The 12,911-nt window shown below is 37.6% G+C and overlaps 1 long non-coding RNA gene across 1 annotated transcript in view; it reads left to right on the top strand.

Moving 5' to 3' along the window:
• Positions 1-12,911, top strand: part of LOC307179698 — a 165,242-nt gene that overhangs the window by 9,826 nt on the left and 142,505 nt on the right. Inside the window, exon 2 of the long non-coding RNA XR_013825518.1 lies at positions 10,872-11,008. This is a non-coding gene — a long non-coding RNA (uncharacterized lncRNA). The remainder of the gene's footprint in view (positions 1-10,871; positions 11,009-12,911) is intronic.

Genomic DNA, 12,911 nt, shown 5'->3' on the forward strand with positions numbered 1-12,911 from the left:
CTTGCATTCTAGGGATAAATTCCACTTGATCATGGTGTATGATCCTTTCAATATACTGTTGAATTTTGTTTGCTAGTATTTCACTGAGAATTTTTGCATCTATATTAGTAATACTTGACAGTTTTTTTTTTCTTGTAATGTTCTTATCTAGCTTTGGTATCAGGATAATGCTGGACTCATCAAATGAGTTTGGGAATGTACCTCAAAATTTTTTAGAAAACTTTGACATGGAGTTGTTTTAATTCCATTTAAATGTTTGGTTGAATTTCCCAATGGAAATTGGAAAATTTCCATCTGGTCCTAGCCTGTTTTTTTTTTTGTTGTTTTTTTGGTTTTTGGGGGGTTTTTTGCAAATCTTTTATTACTGATACAATCTTTTCACTCATCATTGGTCTGTTTGGTTTGTCTATTTCCTCATGATTCAGTTTTGGTAGTTTTCATGTTGCTAGGAATTCATTTCTTCTAGGGTATCAAACTTGATGGTGTATATGTGTTGATGGTCACCTCTCATGAGCTGTGATATTTCTGTTGCATCAGTTGTAATGTCTCCTTTTTCATTTCTGATTTTATTTGAGTATTCTCTTTTATTCTTCATTAGTATAGCTAAAAGGTTAATTTTGTTCTCATTTCAAAAACCACCTCTTGCATTGATGTTTTCTATTGTTTGCATGTTCTCTGTTTTATTTCTCTTTTCATATTTCTTATTTCATTGCTCTGCTACTTGTGAGCTTAGTGGTTTTTCCTTTGTTTGCTAGTCCCGTGAGAAGTAAGGTTGTTTACTTGTGATCTTTCTTTTTTCTTATTGTAGGCATTTGTTTCAATAAACTCTTATTACTGTTTTTCTTGCAGCCCATAAGTTTTAGCAAGTTGTGTTTCAATTTCCTTTTAAGATTGTTTTTTAAATTTCAAAGACATTATTGTAAAGCTGTTGTAATTTTCCCCCCAGTTTTATTGAGATATAATTGAACACAGTACTATTTAAGTTGAAAATGCACATTATAATGATTTGACTTCCATATATTGTGAAATTGTTATTGCAGTAAGATTAGTTAACATACATCATCTTATAGATGCAAGAATAGAAAAATAAGGAAAATATATTTTCCTGTGATGAGAACTCTTAAGATCTACTTGCTTAACAGCTTTCACATATACCATATGGCAGTGTTAACTCTATTCATCATGTTGTATATAATATTCTCAATACTTATTTATCCTATAACTGCAAGTTGGTACTTTTGGACTTCATCAAATTCTGCGTCTTCTCACCTCCCTCCTCTGGTAACCAAAAATCTGACCTTTTTCTATGAGTTTCGGGTGGTTTTGTTTTTTTTTCACATATAAGCTTGGTCTGACTTCTCTCACTTAGTATAACGCCCTCAAGGTCCATCCATATTGTCACCAATGGCAAGATTTCCTTCTTTCATATGCCTGAATGTTACTCCATTTTCTAAATATACCACAAGGTTTATATCCACTCATTTGTTGATAGACATACGTTTTTTCCATGTCTTGGCTATTGTAAACACTGCTGCTATGAACATGGAGGTGCAGATATCTCTTCAACATAGTGTTTTTAATTCTTTTAATATATTCCCATAGTTTAAAATGCTGGACCATATGGTAGCCCTATTAAATTTTGAGGCCCTTCTCTATTGTTTTCCATAGAGGCTGAACCAATTTATAAGACAAGCAAAAGCACACAAATCATCCCTTTTCTCCACATCTTTGTTAGCATTTGCTAGCAGATCTCTTGTCTCTTTGATGAATTCCATTCTAACAGTCCTGAGGTGATATCTCATTGTGGTTTAGATTTAATTTCCCTGATGTGTAATGACGTTGAACACATTTTCATGTATTTGTTGTACATTCACATATCTTCTTTGAAAAAATGTCCGTTGGGGTCTTTGCAACACCTTTTAATTGGCTTAATTTATTTTGTGCTACTGAGCTCTATGATGTATTTTGGATATCAACCCCTTATTTGGTGTAAGGTTTGCAAATATTATTTTTCACTACATAGGTTCTTTTCATTATTTATTTATTTTATTTTGCTGTGTAGCAGATTTTTAGTTTGATATTCTTTCACTTGTTAATTTTTTAAATTGTTGCTTGTGCTTAAGGTATCATCAAAAATAATATTAAAGACCTGTGTTAAAAAGATTTTTACTGTTTTCCTCCAGGAAGAAAAGCCTCCCGTCTTACAGTTGTCTTTACCTTATGTTATTTCTATTTAATTGTCATGAGTGGTGTTAGACAGGAGTCTAGATTTATTCTTTTGCATATAACTATGCAGTTTTCCAAGCACTGTTTAATGAAGAGATTGTCTCTCCACCGAGTGTTCCTGACTGTCTTATCAAATATTAGTTGACCTTATATGCATGGGTTTATATCTGGATTCTCAGTTCTATTCCATTGTTGTGTATGCCTTTCTACATGACAGTACCATACTATTTACATTACTATAGCTTTATAATACAGTTTGATATCATGCAATGTGATACCTCCAAGTTTGCTGTTCTTTCTCATGGTCACATTGCATATACAAGTTCTTTTGTGATTCCTCATACATTTCTCTGTTGTTTTTTTCTACTTTAAAAAATGCCATTGGATTTTGATAGGAATTGCATTATATCCATAGATGGCTTTGGGTGGTGTGGACATTTTAAAAATATTAATTCTTCCAATCCTGAACAAGGGATAACTTTACGTTTATTTCTGTCTTTTCCAATTTTTTTCATCAGTGTATTGTAGCTTGTATTGTAGATATCTTTCATCTCCTTAGATAAATTTATTCCTTATTATTTTATTAGTTTGGATGCTCTTATAAATAGAATGGTTTTCTTTTTTCAGATCATTGTTAGTATATAGAAATATGACTGATTTTTGCATTTTAAGTTTTTATTCTGCAACTTTACTCATTATGTTGATTAGTTTTAACAGGTTTTTGGTGAAGTTTTTCAGAGTTTCTATATATAAAATCATGTTATCTTAATATAGACACATTTTTACCTCTTAATTTCCAATTTTGATGCCTTTTATTTCTCTTCCTTGACTGATTGCCCTGGCTAGGACTTCCATTTCTATGCTGAATGAGTGGTGAGAGTGGACTCCCTTGTTTTGTTTCTGATATTAGAGAAAAAGTTTCACACTTTCACTCTTGAGTGTGCTTTGAACTGTGACCTTGTCATATTTGGCCTTTTAAAAAAATTATTTACTTTTGGGTGCATTTGGGTCTTTGTTCCTGCATGCAGGCTTTCTCTAGTTGCAGTAGGTGGGGGCTACTCTTCGTTGTGGTGCGTGGGTTTCTCATTGAAGTGGCTTCTCTTGTTGCAGAGCATGCGCTCTAGGCATATGGGCTTCAGTAGTTGTGGCAAACAGCCTCAGTAGTTGTGACTCACGAGCTCTAGAGCACAGGCTTAGTAGTTGTGGTGCACGGGCTTAGTTGCTCCTAGGCATGTGGGATCTTCCCGGACCAGGGCTTGAACCCAAGTTCCCTGCATTTCCTGGCAGTTTCATAACCACTGCGCCACCAGGGAAGTCCCGATATTTAGCCTTTATTATGTTGAGTTACATTCATTTTATACCTAACTTATTAAATGCTTTTTCTGTGCCTATTGATATTATATTTTCCCTTTGTTCTATTAATATGATGCATCCCATTTATTTGATTTGCTAGTATTTATTCAGAATTTTTAAAACTATATTCATCAGTGTTATTGGCCTGTAATTGGCAGTGTCCTTTTCAGATTATGATATCAAAGTAATGCTGGCCTTGTAAAATGAGCTTGGGAGATTTCCCTCCTCATCCATTTTTTTTCTTTCTTTTTTGAAGACTTTTAGGATTGGCATTAATGCATTAAATATTTGGTAAAATTTACCAGTGAAGCCATTTGATCTTGAGTTTTTTTCATTTGAAGAGTTTTGATTACTGATTTAATTTCCATACCACTAATTACTTCATTTATATTTTCTCTTTCTTCCTAATTCACTTTTGGTAGGTTGTATGTTTCTAAGATTTTTTTCCAATTTATCTAGATTTCTCAGTTTTTTAGCATGTAGTTGTTCAAAGTAACATGTTATCCTTCTTATCACTGTAGTAGAGTTGTAATGTCTTCTCTTTTATTTAAAATTTTGTTGATTTGGGTCTTCTCTCCTTTTCCTTGGTTAGTCTAGCAAAAGGTTCAAAATTTTATCTTTTAATGAACCAACTCTTAGTATCACTTATCTTTTCTGTTATTTTTCTCTTCTCTATGACATTGATTTCTGCTGTAATCTTTATAATTTTCTTGCTTCTGCTAATTTTGGGCTCAGTTTGTTCTTTTTCCAGGTCCTTGAACAGAAGAGTTAGGTTTTTTATTTGAGATATTTCTTAATCCATAAGGTAGGCATTTGTTGCAATAAACCTCTCTCTTAACGTTCCTTTAGCTGCATCCCATAGCTTTTAGTATACTGTGTTTCCATCTCAGTTTGTCTCAAAATACTGTCTTATTTCTTCTTAAATTTATTCTTTGATAAATTAGTTGGTCAGGAGAGTGTTGATCAATTGTTTTGTATTCATTAGTGTTCCAGTTTTCATCCTGTTATTGATTTCTAGTTTAATAATATGCTCAGACAACATACTTGGTATAATTTAAGTCTTCCTGAGTTTACTAAGATTTGATATGTGGTGTATCATGTGGTCTTTTCTAGAAAATATTTTTTCTGCACTTGAGAAGACTGTGTATTCAGCCTATGTTGGATAGAATGCTCTCTATATGACTCTTAGGATCATTTGGCCTTTAGTGTTGTTCACATCAACTGATTCTTTTCTTTTTTTAATTGAAATATAGTTGAGTTACGATGTTGTATTAATTTTTGCTGTATAGCAAAGTGTCTCAGTTATACACATATATACATCTGTTTTATATTCTTTTCCATTATGGTTGATCTCAGGATATTGAATACCCTGTTCCCTGTGCTATACAGTAGGACATTGATTTTTATCCATTCTATATGCAATAGTTTGCAGCTACTATCCCCAAACTCTCAGTCCATCGTTCCCCAACCCCCTCCCACTTGGTAACCACAAGTCTGTTCTCTATGTCTGTGAGTCTTGTTTTGTTTCGTAGATAGGTTCATTTGTGTCATATTTTAGATTTCACATATGAGTAATACCATATAGCATTTGTCTTTCTCTTTATGGCTTACTTCACTTAGTATGCTAATCTCTAGTTGCATCCATGTTGCTGCAAATGGGATTATTTCATTCTTTTTATGGCTGAGTAATATTCCATTGTATATATGTACCACATCTTCTGTATCCATTCATCTGTTGATGGACATTTATGTTTCTTCTATGTCTTAGCTATTACAAATAGTGCTACTACGAACATTGGGGTGCATTTATCTTTTTGAATTATGGTTCTCTCTGGATATATGCCCAGGAGTGGGATTGCAGGATCATATGGCAACTCTATTTTTAGTAACCTCCATACTGTTCTCCATAGTGGCTGTGTCAATTTATATTCCTACCAACAGTGTAGGAGGGTTCCCTTTTCTCCACAACCCCTCCTGCGTTTGTTATTTGCAGACTTTTGATGATGGCCATTCTGCCTGGTGTGAGGTGGTACCTCATTGTAGTTTTTTTTTTTTTTTTTTTTTTGCGGTACGCGGGCCTCTCACTGCTGTGGCCTCTCCCGTTGCGGAGCACAGGCTCCGGACGCGCAGGCTCAGCGGCCATGGCTCACGGGCCCAGCCACTCCGCGGCATGTGGGATCCTTCGGGACCGGGGCAAGAACCCGCATCCCCTGCATCGGCAGGCGGACTCTCAACCACTGCGCCACCAGGGAAGCCCTCATTGTAGTTTTAATTTGCATTTCTCTAATAATTAGTGATGATGGGCAACATTTCGTGTGCCTATTGGCCATCTGTATGTCTTCTTGGGAGAAATGTCTGTTTCAGTCTTCTGCCTATTTTTTGATTGGTTTGTTCGGTTTTTTTTTATTGAGTTGTATGAGCTTTTTGTATATTTTGGAAATTAAGCCCTTGTTGGTTGCATTATTTGGAAATATTTTCTCCTAGTCCGTATGTTGTCTTTTCATTTTGTTTATGGTTTCTTTTGCTGTGAGAAAACTTATAAGTTTGAGTGGGTCCCGTTTGTTTATTTTTGCTTTTATTTCTATTGCCTTGGGAGACTGACCTAAGAAAACACTGGTACAACTTATGTCAGAGAATGTTTTGCCTATGTTCCCTTTTACGAGTTTTATGGTGTTATGTGTTATATTTAAGCCTTTAAGCCATTTTGAGTTTATTTTTGTGTATGGTGGGAGAGTGTTCTAACTTTATTGATTTGCATGAACCAACTTTTACAACACCTCTTGCTGAAGAGACTATCTTTTCCCCCATTATCTATTCTTCATCAGAGATGAATTGACCATGGTTCTGTGGATTTATTTCTGGGCTGTCTATTCTGTTCCATTGACCCATATGTCTGTTTTTGTTCCAATACCAGGCTGTTTTGATTAGTATTGTAGCATTGTCTGAAGTCTGGGAGGGTTATGCCTCCTGCTTTGTGCTTTTTCCTCAGGATTGCTTTGGCAATTCTGGGTCTTTTATGGTTCCATATACATTTTAGGGTTATTTCTTCTACTTCTGTGAAAAAATGTCATGTGTAATTTGATAGTGATCACATTAAACCTGTAGACTGCTTTGGGTAGTATGGACACTGTCATTTTAAACAGCTGCAGCCTGTTCTCACTGTCAGTGGAACCAGCTCCCCTCTGGAAGCAGGTGTCCATGCAAGGCTCTTAGAAATAAGACAGACAACACCACCCACGTGGACTCTTCATACACACCTCTGACCACTGCGCCTTTGCTTTCTAGAAGTAACCTCCTTAATCAAGTGGGTGGCATCTAGGGATGCGGCAGCCATCACCCTCCAGGAAGAGTTGGTGCCCCTCCTACCATTGAGGAATGAGTGGTCCTGTGCCTCATTCACAGCAACGGTTCCAGTTTCAGGAGTTTGGGGAGCTTTTGTTTTGCTGCTTTAGTGGATGAGAAATGACACGTAACCCATTGTCTCCTTTTCACTTCTCTTCTGATGATTGAGGCTGGACTTTCATCACTTTCAGTTATTTCCAGAATGCAGCCACTTTTCCCAGTTCTGGGGGAGACCACTGAACATGCCTTCCTGGGTGTTCCCAGCCACAGACTGTGATCCACATGCAGCGAGGAAACTCCACTCTTTGTGCAAGTACTAAGTAGCTAGTGACTGGCTTCTGACCAACAGAATATAGCAAATCAGGGGAGGTCAGTGTTAAGATTCATTGACAGAACCTCTGTCACTTCTATTTCACTTGCTGCATCCTGTGTTCTCTCTCTGTTTCTGTCTGTCTCTCTCTCCTATCCCTGGACCTGGGGAAGCCTGCATGGGTGTTACTAGGTGCCATACGGAGAGTCCCACATAGGAGAGAACACAGGGAAGTCCCAGGCCTCCAGGCAGAGGCACTAGGCTCTCAGCTCAGACTGCATCCTGCCAGTACCCATCTCAGTGAGTCTTCGAGAAAATCCTCCCCTGTGGAGTGACAGCTGAGACCTCAGCCCCAGCTTCATAGAGACCTTGAGTCGAGGGCACCCAGCTAAGTGCTGTGGGAGCTCAGGAGTAGCTAGGTGTATGTATTTTGTATGTTGGGAAACCCTCCATATGATCTGCAGTAAATCAGAGTATCTGTAGCATAGAGCAGGTCTACTCAATGTTATGTAAAAACAACCACAAAGACAATGCATATTAATAAAGGTAAGAAAATGCACTAAAAACAATAATACTGACAATTATGATGATATTACCATTACTACTGTTAAAGAGAAAAATAAACTTAGAAAGATGGCAGATTTGCGTACAGACTCATCTAAGTAAATTTCAGGGTACCTATATCAGATGTCCTCTGGGATATTGTAGAGTCAGAATGCTAGGTTTGCACAAAGAAATTTGTTCTGAGAGGAGAAAACAAGCAGGTGATCCTGGGTCAGCAGGGAGGATGATATGTTGGCACAAACAGTGCAGGGGCTCCCTGGGGGACTTAGAAAAAGAAATGGTTACTTGAGCAGCCACGTCACCATCTCTATGTCTGCCAGTGCTGCACCAGCTTTTCCTGGACCCCTGAGTGAATTTGGAACATGTCCCTAGGTTCAGGCATGCCAATGATACTCTCCTTACTCCTTACTTATCACAATGTCCGTTCCTGGGCTGACTTTTCTAATTTGGAGGACTGGACTCCAGGAGGGACACCCTCTCCAGCCTTCCCAGGAGATGTGAGAGTGGTTCCTGGCACAGAGTTGAGGTGGAAAATCCTGTGCTGAGTCTGGCAGGACAAGGGTGTCTTCCAGGGCTCTTGCACTGGCACCACTTTCTGGTCACTTAAGAGGACTTAAACATTGTTCTAGAGGCTCAATAAAGTCAAGAGTGTCCTCCCTGGGGTTCACTTACCAGTAACAGCTGTCTCTTCCTCCACTGGGTATGTCTGAATATGTCAGGAGGCTCTCTGACCCACAAGTACCCATAAGTACAGCAGGAACCAGGAAGCACCATGTGTATGTAAGTCTGTTGAAAACCCTCCACAATACTCTTCAGTAAATTAGATACATTCATGAGCAGAGAAACTTAAGAAATGCAATAGCAACAATAGTGATAAATAATAATATCAATAGTGATTACAATCATAAAGATATTAATTGTACTACTACCAATCATAATACTAATAAACTTAAGGACTGAGGGATTACAGACTTCCCTTATTGAATGACAAATTTCTTGGAGTATTTTGAAATCAGAGTCCGAGTTTAGCACATGCTTTGGAGCCACAGTTGTAGGTTTGCATAGTGAAGGTATAAATAGAGCAAAACTAAACAGCAGCAGGTAAAAGAAATCCATGGGAGGGCGTGGGCTGACTTAAGTCTCATATTCCAAGCCCAGAGGAGAGAACTATGTAGAAGAGAAAAGATGATCCTGGGCTTTCCCAACACATGGAGCCAGCAAATCTCATGAGTTCTGACGACTGGTGTCTGCAGCTCTAACCCGGGAAAGAAAAGCAGGACTCCAGGTACACGTTCAATACGTGAAAAAAACAGGTAAAATGTACATGGAGCTTCAGCTCTATCTCTACTCCCACTGCCTGTCAGTTGACAAAGTGGCAGGTCAGGGCTATTGATTGCCTTTTGATGAACCTACAGACTTACTTGGAATTGGGAGGAGAATATTACTTATGAATTTGCACGTAAAATTTTTATAATAACCTATCTGGAAGTTGGATTACCACTATCTTGGGAAATTGATAGGTTATTTTACACAACACCTCATACGTTTCCTTTAGTAACATTTGTTCACAGTATATATATTTCTGAATATGTATGAAAGGCACATGTCATATCAGCCCAGAGAAGCCATTGACGGGGCTTTAGAGATCAGTGACGTTTGAGGACGTGTTTGTAGAACTCACTCATAAAGAGTAGGACCTGCTGGACATATTGCAGACAAAGATGTACACAGATGTGATCCTGGAGGACGCCCGTTGTTTCATCTTCTGGGTGCGTCTCTCAATATTTATTTACTTCCTTATGCATGTCTTATTGAGATAGGCGCTGCAGCTTCCACATATGCTGCTGCACTCTTGCCCCTGACTCATGCTTCCGTAGCACTTAGAGCAACCTGGAACGAATGTGTTCCTTTACTTATCACAGCACATGTGCCCCTTCATGGAGATACAGTCTCCATTACCACAATCGCACGTACTCCTTACTAGTCTGCCACCAACACGCAGAATAATGCTGGACACAGATATGGGCTATTTTATCTAACAGACAAGTGACTTTATGTTGCTAAGTAATTCTTCTGCTCGGGGGACTACTATGAGGTTTGAACACAGCAAAAAACACATAACAGCTTGTATCCCCCTTTCTACATGAACTCCAAGTAATAATCTCATGGGTCTTATGTTTATTGGATTCTGTTAGAAAACAGTCTTAACCATATTATGAAACGTTGCTTCCTTCCTGGCTGAGACATCTAGGCAGCCTGCAGCCTGTCTTTCTTCTTGGGCAAGAACAGCAGCAGCCAGAGACTTTTATTGTCTTTGAGTGAAGTGTCGGGTGACAACCTTCAGTGTTTCCCCCCTTCAGGGTGCTCGAACTTGGGCTGCCATTGATGCCCTCACACTTGAGCCTTGGCATGTTGTCCTGCGCTTGCATTGCATGCACTGTTCTCAGCACAGAACTTTAAATCCATCTAGCATTTCCCACACGTACCAGGGCATCCGCTCTGCAAACCAGATGTAATTTCCCAGTTGGAGCAAGAAGAGTAGGTGTGGAGGGAAGAGGAGGGTTTCCCCAGGCTGGGGTCCAAGTCAGCTCCAGACACATGTGCTCTGTGTGGGGAGGGAGCAGGACACTTGGAATGTCAACTGGAGGTTGGCTCGACTAAAGGATATTTTTAGAAATGTATGTGAAGCCATTGAGTCAAATTATCCAGATTCTGTCATTATGCATCACACATCAATTTCTCTTCACGTTTCCCCCTGTACTTTTCACCTCAGAGAAGCAAAATTCCTGTCCACGTGGGAGTTAAAATTTCATGTTTTTGTCTTTGCCACGGTCTCTTTAATAATTTTTCCTCTCATATTCCCTGTAGCATCTGAATTTATTTTATTTTTCTTTTACCTAAACACTGAACATCTATTAACATTTTTCTAAACCATGTTTCTATTCACTGGTGTATTCCTCAAATTCATGTTCTTTCCCCATGTAATGTACTTTTCAACAATTTAATCCTCAAATGTCACATGTGTCATTTCTTATTAATTTATTTAATTTAATTTTTATTTTTGTCTTATTTCAAGCAAAAACTGTGACCATGAAAAGCAAGAAATGATATCCAGGCAAGTTATTTTCCTGGTGGAACAATATAGCTGTAAGAAAATAGTAAATTTCTTCAGGTGTGAACCCTGGTCATCCACATGTGAAACCTGGGAATGAGGTAAGTTAAGAATTCAGCAGACTCATAGAACTCAGTTACAGTGCAGTGTAAACACTAGACCAGCATAAAGTGTTCACTTTATGGACTAAATTAGACTGAATTTTGATGATAGCTAGTAGAAATGCTACAAAGGGGGGATGTCCATTGCAGAAGATTTACATACTATGTGTATGCAACTGACATGGAGATCATTTTAACTGGAGAATATCATTGAATAGACTTACATACACATGAGTTTTCACAGCATAGAACACACTTTTACTGTAATGAATGAAGGAGAGCCCTGAGGGATTTTTAATTCCTTAGTCAACATTGAATTTTCACACTGGATCTATCAATGCTAAAATCAAACTGAAAACCTGAGTTCATATCAAAATTCTCAGACATGGAAAAATGCTTATCAGGAATGTTTTACCACACATTTCAGCTATAAATTCATAATTTTGGCTAATAACCTCTTATTTTATAAATAAGTAGAATAAAAATATAGATTTGTTAAGTAAACTTAGAATGATAAATACAAAATTTTGTAACAATAAGTACTTTTGTAAATAGGTTAGCATTAAGAAATATATATAAACAAAGTTATATGTGACAATTATTATGATCCACTTAATTGTGATTGTCAGTAAGATTATCAGTTGCTTTCTCATCAGAAATTTTGCAGGCCAGAAGAGAGTGAAATGATATGCTTAAAGCATGGCAGAAACTACCTACCAACAATTCTATATCTTACAATATTATTCTTCAAAAATGAGGAAAATGAGAGACAGTCTCAGACAAAAGCTGAAGTAGTTCAGTACCATAATATCTATCCTTCAAGAAATGCTAAAGGGAGTACTTCAAGTTCAAATGAAAGGACACCAGTAACTTGAGGCCATATGAAAATATATATGTCTCTGATAAAGATAAATAAATGGACAAATAGAGAAAACACTATAATTTTGACTTTTGGCTATACTTTTTATTATTCTAGGATATTTTTTAAACCAAAATATTAAAATAATTATAAATTTATTGCTATCGCATGATTGTTTCCCCAAAAATTCATATGTTAAAAATACAACCTCCAAATGTGTTGGTATTAGGATGTAGGGCCTTTGGGGGGTGCTTAGGTTATGAGGGCAGAGCCACCATGAATATAATGTGTGTGCTTTTATTTTAAAATATGTATTTATTTACTTATTTGGCTACATTCGCTCTTAGTTGCAGCATGTGGGATCTTTGTTGTGACGCACAGGCTTCATATCTAGCTGTGATATGGGGGCTCGGTAGTTGCAGCACACAGGCTCTCTAGTTGTGGCAGACAGGCTGTAGAGCCAGCATACAGGCTCAATAGTTGTGGTGCATGGGCTTAGTTGCCCATTGGCATGTGTGATCTTAGTTCTCTGACCAAAGTTCGAACTCAGGTCCGCTGCATTGGAAGATGGATTCTTAACCACTGGCCTATCAGGGAGGTCTCTTGTGTGCTTTTAAAAGAGACCTCAGAGAGCTCTCTAGCCCCTTCCTCCAGGTGATGATATAATGAAAAGTCTATGACTCAGAAAAAGACCTTTACCTAACCACCTTGATCTCACACTTCAGCCTCCAGAACCGTGAGAAATAAACTTCTGTTTATAAGCTACCCAATCTGTGGCATTTTGTTATAGCATCCCCAAATAACGAATTCGTACATCTACATTAACAGAAAACAATGTATACATATGTGACTTGTGACATTAATAACATGTAATTAATGTGTAATGTAATTGGAGATGTAATAGAGATTTTGCGTGTGATTAAAATTATGTTGATATCAGTTTAAGCTAGTTTGATAGGATTTTATATGTAACCTCCATGGTATCCACAAATTGATTATCTATAGAATATACACAGAAGGAAATTAAAAGTAAGTCAAGTCAGT

The sequence above is a fragment of the Stenella coeruleoalba genome (assembly GCF_951394435.1).
Source record: "Stenella coeruleoalba genome assembly, chromosome: 21".
Taxonomy (NCBI): domain Eukaryota; kingdom Metazoa; phylum Chordata; class Mammalia; order Artiodactyla; family Delphinidae; genus Stenella; species Stenella coeruleoalba.